Raw genomic sequence first — 11,527 nt, 5'->3', positions numbered from 1 at the left:
CGAGAACCGAAACAAATATCGCCGAGATATTTTGCACATCTCATGTTTGTGTCATTATCTGTCAAATGAATGGGTTTAAAACGTTTTTCATGTCAAAGTGGAAATGTCCACTGCGGTAATTTTCTTTCTTGCTTCGGTTTGGTTTCTTTACAAAACATTATAAATCATGCCTGTGGGAGAAACCCGAAAGTATAATCGTCTTGTATATGAGAACAGGTAAACTGAAAATTCTATGTGAAATGGAATTTGTTGCCAAAGTACAAGTCCCCACTAGTTGAAATGGTGGCCGAGAGATGGCAGAATTTGCTGTCGGTTTATCATTTGTGTACGTTGGTCCGTGCACATGACGCAAATTAGAAATCGGCACGGTTTTACATCTATATTCTCTCGCTTTAAGAAACGAAAATCACACAAAAAGAGGTTTTATGTTTCAACAAGTAAAACAGCAATTTCCTACGGAACCTACACGTTCCCATGAGCAGTGAATTGAACTGCAACATATGCTAGGAAAAATTGGTGGCCTGGAAACAACTCTGGTTTCCCTTCATACGCAAAAAATCTTTCGCCTTTTACTAAAGATTTCCGTGGAGGGGAACAACAAACGAGTCTAATACTATTTTTTCTAAGAGGTTCGTACAAACTGAACCCGATTAGCAAACACAACGAAAAGTGTAGGGGAAAATGTGTGCTCTTGCTCAGCTTGATAATCTCTCACCTTCTGAAATTTGCAGGCAGGAGGATCTGTATGGGCGCTTGCTGCTAAATTTCCAAATGCTCTTGTCATTTCACAACGAAGCGGAACATGGAAATGACTTCACAGGGAGGATTCTATGGAAACAGAGTTAGCATGATCAAAACAAAGTGTTTTAAACAACATGTTTTCTCCGTTTAAAACATATTTCTTTGTTTATTTCAATTCCTATGAAGGATTACCTCAACGACAACGATCTCGATCACCATTAAAACGAGATGCAGCAAATACAGTACATGCAAACCAAATAGACTCCAAACAATAGGATACCAGCTTGTATAACTTCCTGCTCACCAACTACGACACCACATACAATACAGCAAAACATGTGTTCCAACAAACATCTAAATATTTGCCAAGGGCACAAATTTCACAAATACTGTTCACCCGTAATGGCATCATATTGAAATCACCAGATCCAGACTTTGCAAAACTAATTAGAAACAAAGCTTCTTTTGAAATTTATGGAGCCAAAGCAAACATCCAAACACTCAAAAAACAACCACCACCACCACATAAATCCCCACTACTATCAGTTGTCATCAGGGGTGTAGAACCTGTCTTAACAGATGGAGAGATCTTTGAGGAACTGGAATGCGAAGGTGTACAAATCCGCAAATGTATCCGTATTCGCAATAACAACGGACCCACATACATGGTGCGGGTCCTAACAGATTCACAAAATGGTGTAGACACCGTAATACACAGAGGAGCATACATATACAGACGCAGGTACAAAGTTGAACCATCCCGTTCTCAACAACCTCTTCCATTGCGGTGCGAAAAATGCCAACAGTATAACAAGCACACTACTGCTGCATGTCCAAACCGAGAAAAATGCGGATACTGTTCAGGACCCCATTCAACCAAAGAATGTCAAAACCAAACTGCTCCACCAAAATGTGTCACATGTACGGAAAACCATCCTACATACAGTTACAAATGCAAATCTAAGCCAAATGCAATACCTGAACACCCTGACCTAACAGTTCCCCTGCGCACCAATGACACTGCTACAGAACCTGACAACTCACTACGACATCCAGTAACAGTGGAAGATCTAATAGGTTTCTTCACACTGACTCTCCAAAATGTGCACCCATTTTTAAGAACGCACATATTAACCCAAGTAACGGCATCTGCAAAAACCATTTTCAACTTGCAACTCCATGCAACATACTCTGGTCCTCATGTGCATTTCCACATATCCCACTTGGAAACTGCGGTTTAAGGTTTTGAATATGGCAGTACGGAATATGTATAATTTTCTATTTTTAAATATCCGATCCGTTTCTAAACGAAAAGCTTTATTGCAACACCTGCTCTTGGAAGAATCTGTTCACTGCTTTGCGCTAAACGAAACCTACCTGGCTCCAAAAATGATCTGTTATATTCCACCATACAACATCTTACGCCACGATGGTCCGCCGGGTTAAGAGTAAATGGCGGCACAGCAATTGGAGTAGATAGAAAATTACCATATCGAACAGTTACCTTCCCACCAAACTTCCACTTGCCAGAACATACTACTAGTACCATCTACTTTCCATCCCGGGTCGTTACATTTGCTACCATCTATGTAAGACCAGGGGAGACTATTCCATACCAATTCTTTCAACATATCCAAACCCTTAGCAAACATTATATCATAGCAGCGGACATCAATTACCATAGTCGTAGCATGCAAGACAAAACAAACTTTTTATAATTTCTGGACCAAAACACTACAGCGGAATTCCATGTACTGCCCAGAGCCACACGTCCCATAAGTAACACTACCCCTGATGTCGTTATAACATCAACATCTCTTACTGCCTGTTTGAACATATCGGTGCTGGATTCCATCGGCAGTGACCATGACCCAGTGAAAATCACCTTAAATCTTGGTAACCGCAATACGAGCAGTACAATACAACCTCGAAAAATCTGGTGTTACAACAAAGCGAACTGGGAGGCATAGAGTGCAAAGCTACAGCAGGCATTTTCTGACCCACTTCCACCACCAAACAATTCAGGGGAACTCGATACGGTGGTGGAACATCTTACGGCACAGATTACCAGTGCGGCAACCACTAACATACCCACGACCACTCTCAATAGTTACAATTTAAAGCTACCTCCGCAATATCTTCACCTCATCACAGCATCACGACGAGCATACAGGGACTATCTCCAGACCAGAAATCCTGAATCCCTTAACTTACACCGTCAATGGCTGCGTACAGTTCAAAACTATATAAAAGCTTATAAACAATGTCGATGGATTGAAACGTGCAACCAATTGAGTGATGAAAGCCATCCCACAAAATACTGGAAATGTTTCAAGGTGCTCACTGGACAATCTAGTAGTACTCCTTATCCGATAACAATCAAGGACGCAGCTCTAACCACCGACACTGAAAAAGCTTATGCCTTCGCAAATGTCTTGCAAGACACTTTCACTCCAACACCACAACTAGCTCCAAATCTCCGCCTCCAGACCAAAATTGACAGAGTCACAAACCCCAATAACAGGCAACTGCAACCCAGCAATATGCACACTATTGATCCTACAAATGCTCTAACTGTTCCTATCACACAGACGATATTATCAATACTGTGCGTAGGAAGAGAAACACTGCTCCCGGATTGGACAATATCACATACGTATTGATTAAACAGGTCCCGCTTGCATTGCTGTCCTTTCTGGCTATTATCTTCAATTTTATCCTCCGCACAGGACACTACCCGACAGACTGGAAGATTTCGAAGGTTCTAATGTTCCCAAAGCCAAACAAAGATAGTACCAACCCCACAAACTATCGACCTATTCAGCTCACATCAACCTTTAGCAAAATATTCGAACGCATCATTGTTCGACGCATACACATGCACTTACAAGCACACAGTTTACTTCCGTCGCACCAAGCAGGCTTTAGACCTCAACACAGTGTCCTTGATAATTTGTTAAAACTAACGACTCGCATCACAAATCACTTCAACACTTCCAAACCATCCTGTCTAGTACTATTCGACTTGGAGAAAGCATTTGACAAAGTATGGCATACTGGACTCATCTACAAGCTCCATAAATTCAACCTACCGCTTTCCTATGTCAGATTAGTACACAGCTTTCTAACAAACAGGGTCGCTTATGTCAATGTAAATGGAGCGATGTCATACCCCATTTTCCTTTACTCTGACGTTCCACAGGGTGCCGCTCTATCACCATTACTTTACATACTATACGTTGCCAATATGCCAAGAAACCCACAAGTTTCTATCTACCAATTTGCCGACGACACCGCATTCCTCGCATGTTGTTCAACCATCCAACCTATCAACAAAAGCTCTCCAACCAGCTATAAACTCCTTCCAAAGATGGTGTGACACATGGCGTCTCACAATTAATGCTCTCAAAACACAAGCATTGGTGTTTCTACAGACAGGCTGTCGCTCGAAGATCCAAAGGAACCCAACATTGTTAAACATTAAAATACGGGGAACTCCTATTCTGCCTGCCACCACTGCAAAATACCTGGGAGTCATATTTGACTCCAAGCTAACCTGGAAACCTCACTTGCTCAACATTGTCCAGAAAGCTACAAATCAGCTAAGGTTACTCAAACGTCTAATTGGAACCTCCTGGGGACTCAACTCCCAGGTCGTCTTACATACCTACAAGGCTTTCCTTCGACCAGCAATTAATTACGCCCACACTGCATGGATATCAGCACCAGATTCATTTTATCATAAACTACAAGTTCTGGAAAGACATGCTCTTCGTTTGGCCTTCAGAGTAGTCCTACCAAGTCCTACACGACTACTGTGCGAACGAATAACATTTCCCGAAATCACAACTCACATCGAAGCCGTCCGTCACAAATATATAACTGGTCGAATGAACTCGCACCATCCACAACTTCTTAGCACAATGTACGAAGATGCTCTACACGACTGCCTTCCCACATACCACTGCACACCATTACAGCATCTCTTAACCATGTATACCTTCCTGTAGATCCTTTAGAAAAAATTGTATTAGACTTGTTTGTTGTTCCCCTCCACTGAAATCTTTAGTAAAAGGCGAAAGATTTTTACGTATGAAGGGAAACCTTACAATTGCACCATAACTTTTTTTAAAGTAACACGAGTAATGTATCAATAAGAAATTAATGAAATGCACAATGCAATAGTCGTACTGTTTTGCTTCTTTTTAAACTGACAACCAATGTAGTAACTAATATTTGTTTACTTAAGCGAATAAATTTAACATTTTCAAATCTAAAAGGCCAAAAACTCAAATGTTTTTAAGTTGTTTTTTTTTTCTAAATTTCCGGGGGAAGGCCTTCGGACCCCTTATAAACTAGGGTATATTCAATAACCCTCAGGTACATCATATGCTTCTCCCAGAGTCTACTCCACTCATGTATTAACAACCCTGGGATTGTTAAAGATCAAGGAACGCATACATTCTAATTTGTTCTATGGGGTTCCATAAAAGGACTGGAACCTTTTTTCTCGCACAATTTAAATTCATACCAAGTGTAACATCACAAAGCTTTTATTGCCTTTTGTGATAGTTACACGTACGTGAACGTATGGAAATAGAATTTATTTGTTTTAACTAACTCCCAGGTCGTCTTATATACCTACAAGGCTTTCCTTCGACCAGCAATTACTTACGGCCACACTGCATGGATATCAGCACCAGATTCATTTTATCATAAACTACAAGTTCTGGAAAGACATGCTCTTCGTTTGGCCTTCAGAGTAGTCCTACCAAGTCCTACACGACTACTGTACGAACGAATAACATTTCCCGAAATCACAACTCACATCGAAGCCGTCCGTCACAAATATATAACTGGTCGAATGAACTCGCACCATCCACAACTTCTTAGCACAATGTACGAAGATGCTCTACACGACTGCCTTCCCACATACCACTGCACACCATTACAGCATCTCTTAACCATGTATACCTTCCTGTAGATGCACAGCATCCTGACTATCAGCTGTATAATATCCATCATCCTCCGGAACTACGGCACGTGATATATCCAACACATGCCGCACCATAGCAAATTATTACTTTCCTAACTGAAGTAATTTTCCCACTACTGAATAAATAAGATCATAGTGAACTACCCTCAGAATAAGTAAATATGTACCACTTCATTACTGAAAACACTTAGACCATCACCTTGCAAGGGAAAACATTTATGAAAACAATTCACTTACCAAAGAGAAGGTGTACCCTTCTAAATGGAAAACGAGGACAAAAAAAAAACACAAAAAAACCTGCAAAAAAAATAATTGAATACCAGTGTGTAGTTAGAGATTGATTTGATTCATTCACTCTTCATCCTAACTATTGCCTATTTTGGGAAAGCACAAGTTTCTATAACTTGCAAAGAGCAACTGTGACGTTACAAACATGGGTGTTTCTTAATTAGCCCCAATTGTTTCTAGTTTTGCTATTATGAATGTAAGTGTGTACATTACAACCATGTTTATATATCCATATGTATATATATATAAATTTAGCTTAAAGATATATAGTATCACTTACTTCGAGCATTACATTCTGTAAGCTTACAGCTAGTTATGAAAAGCTTGATACAAGCATGCCTTGGCAAGCTTGCTGCAACTTCCAATTGTGGTAACTAGATTGCTTAATGCAAGCTTGCATCCAGCTAATAGCTTGCCATGGCAAGCTTGCTGCTAGCTACTTAGCTTGCCATGGTAAGCTTGCTTCATGCTTGCAGCAAGCTGTCTGTGCTATCTAGGACAGATCCTCCTGGCTGCAAATGTCAGAAGATGAAAGATTATCAAGCTGAGCAAGAGCACATATTTCCCCCTACACTTTTAGTTATGTTTGCTAATCAGGCTCAGTTTTCACTAAGCCTTTAGAAAAAATTGTATTAGACTTGTTTGTTGTTCCCCTCCACTGAAATCTTTAGTAAAAGGCGAAAGATTTTTACGTATGAAGGGAAACCTTACAATTGCACCATAACTTTTTTTAAAGTAACACGAGTAATGTATCAATAAGAAATTAATGAAATGCACAATGCAATAGTCGTACTGTTTTGCTTCTTTTTAAACTGACAACCAATGTAGTAACTAATATTTGTTTACTTAAGCGAATAAATTTAACATTTTCAAATCTAAAAGGCCAAAAACTCAAATGTTTTTAAGTTGTTTTTTTTTTCTAAATTTCCGGGGGAAGGCCTTCGGACCCCTTATAAACTAGGGTATATTCAATAACCCTCAGGTACATCATATGCTTCTCCCAGAGTCTACTCCACTCATGTATTAACAACCCTGGGATTGTTAAAGATCAAGGAACGCATACATTCTAATTTGTTCTATGGGGTTCCATAACAGGACTGGAACCTTTTTTCTCGCACAATTTAAATTCATACCAAGTGTAACATCACAAAGCTTTTATTGCCTTTTGTGATAGTTACACGTACGTGAACGTATGGAAATAGAACTTATTTGTTTTAACTAAGTTCTCGTATCCGCATGTAGACAGCAGCAGCATTGTGCCAGGACTTTTATCGCCGTCAAGCGGATCAAATTGAAACTAACTTCCTCCTCCCCTCCTCCCCTCCCCCCTTTTTCCCGACTACTACGATCGGAAGCAAGTGGCAGTTCAGGACTCGCTACCAATACGGCAGTTCATTAGTCGCCACCAGTACAACAGTTCAGGAGTCACTATTCAGTATAGCAGTTCAGAAGTCGCTACCTGCACAGCAGTTCCTTCGCACGCCTCGCCAGCCAGCGGAAACGGGAGCCTTTCCTTGTCGCTGAGTGCTTTGCGTCCATGTAGAATCAGCTAACCGTAGAAGTGGGTACCCGTGCGGTTAAAAGAGGAACATTAAAGTAGGTGTCAAGGAGCACAAGGTAAATCAGAGACTGCATACTATATCCCGTTGTTTGTTCTACGATAGGACCTATTGTCTACGAAGTCAACCTTAATGTTCAAGAATTGGCGAGACTTATGTGTTTAATCAACTAGTCATTATTCAACCATTTTTTGTGCCAGTGAAATTGACCTAAGCCAATACGGCAAATAAGAATTAAACATGATAGCTATGTGCTGCACAATTCAATCCATCTTGGATTGCCCCTTTTTGAATTGCTTGTTCAAGAACGAATGAGGAGTTTATCCGCTTTTCCCTGGCTACCGTCCTTCACGATTTGAACGTTTAGTCCCTCCCCCTTACTCAATACGATAAATGAGAAAAATGACCTTTGTTTACCTATACCTAATTAGTAGCATCAATTCCGTGCACGAAAGTTTAAGCTTCCACGAAGTGTATTGAATAGGACCTACTATAATCAAGCGACACAGCCATTGAAAGAATTAAATTATTTATGCTATTAGTGAATTCCTTTTTTGATTTATAATTGATTCCTATAGATGTCCGTTGTAAAGTTGTCCTTGATGTTAATGTTGGACCGGAATTAATGAATGGTACGGCTGTTTCAAGAACGGCGTCCTTTTTAAGAGGATTTATTGCGTGTATGATTAAATGCGAAAAAGTTTGCTGGGCATATATACAGTGATGGACAAAAGTAATCATACAGTGGAACTGAAAGGAAGAAAGGTCGAATTGCAGCAGCTAGGAATGCAATAAGGAAGTCAAAACTGTTAATGCTTTACCATGTATGCACCAAACGATATATTGACAACAAAAGTAAATATCAGATGCTGATTGTAGAAGAATAAAATACAAAACATTCTTATTACCCGCTTCTTTGGCTGGACAAAAGTATTCATACACCAACATAAAAGTTCACTTTGAAGAAAAGAAAGAAACAAATACCATGTCGTCATAATTTAGTATGCATTCCTCTGTTATGGAGAACAGCTGTCAGTCTCTTTTGCATAGAATGAACAAGAGGCGTGGTTATTTCAGATGTAATATTGTGCCGCTCATGCAAAATGACCTCTTTCAGTCTATTCTTGCTTGTTATGTCATGTTTTCGGAGTCTGGTTTCCAAATGGCTCCAAAGATGTTCAATGGGGTTAAGGTTGGGGGACTGAGGTGGAGTTTTGAGTGTGTGGGGAGTATCATATAACAACCAAAGGCGGACAATCTCAGCTGTATGTTTAGGATCGTCGTCCTGCTGGAAGTAAAAATCATTCCCAAGACCCAAATAATCGATACTCTGCTGCAAATTGTTCTTCAGAATATCCAAATAGACCAGTCTATCCATAGTTCCCTCAATAAAGACGAGTTCTCCAACACCTGAGGCTGACATACAGCCCCAGACCATAACGCCACCACCTCCATGTTTAACTGTGGCCAAGAGATTTCGAGGCTCAAGCTCAGTATTTTGCTTTCTCCACACCAAAATTCTACCATCACTATGGATAATATTGAATATCCTCTCGTCCGTAAACAACACTTTATCCCAGAAGTCCAAACTTTTACTCACATACTCCTTTGCAAATGTTAATCTGGCCTTCTTGTTCTTCTTACTGATGCATGGCTTCCTTCTAGGTACCCTAGCTCTGTACCCTGCTCGGTTGAAAAGCCTTCTAATACTTCTTGAGGACACTTGTTTTCCCAGGTGTTCGTGAACATGTGCCGACACTGCTGATGATGTTAATTTTGGGTTTTTCTTGATCATTCTCAACAGTCCTTGTTTCTCTCTCGAAGTAAGTTTCTGAGGATGCCCAACCCTTTCCCTATTTATCAGCACTTTTGTGTCTTTATATCGTTTGATGACACTTTGCACAGTCGCACGACTTCTCCCAACTATGTCTGCGATTTCAGAATATGATTTCTTATTGTGGTATAATGATATCATAATTCTCCTCTCTTCGATCGTGGTTTCCTTCCCTTTGCGGCCCATTTGACTTCCTGCAGCACGCCAACACCAAACCAACCACTTCCTTACACAGGTGCAACTGCAGTAAACAAGTATCTGGCACTGAATGATGGAAACGGTTGTTTCACGAACTTTTTTGGGGGTTTATAACCTGGCGTATGAATACTTATGACCATCCAGAAAGCAGCTTATCTAAGGATTACCCACATTTCTCATGACAATTTCAATTGTATGCACACAATTGCTTTGCGTTTCTATTTTTGCCATTCCAATGGAGCATATGTGCTACAGATTTGACTTGCCGTTACGGTCTTCTTTGTATAATAACATGTTTCATTCAGACAATGCCTTTGTATGAATACTTATGTCCATGACTGTGTATATATATATATCTATACCTATAGGTATAGGAAGGGCGCAATGTTAGCCCAATGTAATTATTAAATGTACAGTGGTACTTTTGTTTGAAGGGATGACTTTTGCGACATAGTTGTTAATGTAGAGTTCAATTGGTTACGTGTCAAACACCGTAATAAAGAAAAGCAAAATTGTTAAAAGTTATGAAAATTGGACTATGATCAATTAATTGAACCTTTGGATATCCCTCTAGCGAATATCGTTAAACTTAAAGTAAGAACAGTCATTTTTTTTTATTTTATGAATCTGTTTAAAAAGACAAATAAGAGATTGTGCCACGTAGTTAATGTGAACAGCAAGGCCGTCGCGATTGGCTTGGCACATTTTTGCGACGTTGTAAGGGTCTGGTAGACAATAGTTGGTATAATCTATATACACATATATATATATATATATATGTGTGTGCATGATTTTTCCTTTTCAGGTATGGGAAGATAATTGCTCAAAGTGGTAACATAATCTGAGATTCTTGCAAAAATAAATAACATTGTTCCTGTATAGGGTAAAAAAAAAGAATGGAATCTGCAGGATTAGCCCCGTTCTTCGGGTTTCTAGTAATAATTAGAACCTAATGCGACCTCCATGTTAGCGGAGTAGTTCTTGGAACTCGCGCGAAGCAAGGACGTCGTGTTATTTTGGTTTTGTATCGCTTGCGCGGGTTTAGTTGTCGATATGGGTATCCTTTTGCACGCGCTTCCTTTACGTCATCTAGTACTAACTGGGTAAATCAACATCAGCCCTAAACAGGTGTTACACAAGTTGCGAACTGTTTCATTTCAATATGGAACTTGAACCCTATTTAAACTGATCTGGGAAAAAAATGTTCGTTGACAGTACATAAATTCATTCATCATCAAATAAGTTTCCTGGACCGAATTTAAATTCATCTGGAAAAAAGATTCCTGGACCGAATTGAAATCTTTACCGGTGAAAAGGTTCCTTACGGTCCAGAACCCATTTACGCTTTCTGATTTTCTCTCCTGGACGGGAATTGAATTTATTTAAAATTCCTGAACCTTTAACCACTCTGGCCTCCTCCTGGAAATGCAGATGCTGTGGCTGCTGCTTAGGCGGGAAAGTTAACTAGACATACAAATAGAATTGATCCGAAGTTATATACCCAATAATAGTTACTTACATAATAATATCATGAAATATGGAGAGCCAAATTACATATTAAGCATTTTCTGTTATTTGCCTATCGTAGTAAGAGCGAAAATCTTCTGTCCTTGGTGGTGAACTCTGTTCCTGCAAATTCAAGACGGCATTTTCTAATTTTCATTTCTATTTGGGTCGACAACTCCGTGACAGGTTAGCAGGTTACGCTACGAAGTAGAGTGTCCGGGGTTCAAATCCTGGCCTGGGCATGTGTCTTGTTTGTGATTGTCCTTTCATCAATTTAATCCTAACTCATTCTCATCTTCACGATTAGCCAAAAAGTGTCAGAAATGTGAAGTAAAATGAACCAAGACAATCAATCATTTCTATTTAGTTATTTTAGTAGTGTTAACTTATCGTTTCAAAGTAGCA

General features: G+C 39.7%; 3 non-coding genes across 3 annotated transcripts; 1 reads left to right on the top strand and 2 right to left on the bottom strand.

The window, feature by feature from the left end:
- Positions 1-528: 528 nt before the first annotated feature.
- LOC145997652 (U5 spliceosomal RNA) lies at positions 529-648 on the top strand. The gene has a single exon (XR_014443049.1). It is a non-coding gene; the product is annotated as a U5 spliceosomal RNA (small nuclear RNA).
- Positions 649-4,736: 4,088 nt separating this feature from the next.
- Positions 4,737-4,853, bottom strand: LOC145997836 (U5 spliceosomal RNA). Its single transcript, XR_014443225.1, has one exon. It is a non-coding gene; the product is annotated as a U5 spliceosomal RNA (small nuclear RNA).
- A 1,771-nt stretch (positions 4,854-6,624) lies between these two features.
- On the bottom strand, positions 6,625-6,739 carry LOC145997828 (U5 spliceosomal RNA). The gene has a single exon (XR_014443217.1). It is a non-coding gene; the product is annotated as a U5 spliceosomal RNA (small nuclear RNA).
- Positions 6,740-11,527: the final 4,788 nt, after the last annotated feature.

Source organism: Lepisma saccharinum, chromosome 13 (assembly GCF_977018435.1).
Source record: "Lepisma saccharinum chromosome 13, izLepSacc3.1, whole genome shotgun sequence".
Taxonomy (NCBI): Eukaryota; Metazoa; Arthropoda; class Insecta; order Zygentoma; family Lepismatidae; genus Lepisma; species Lepisma saccharinum.
This window is presented reverse-complemented; position numbering and strand designations above follow the sequence as displayed.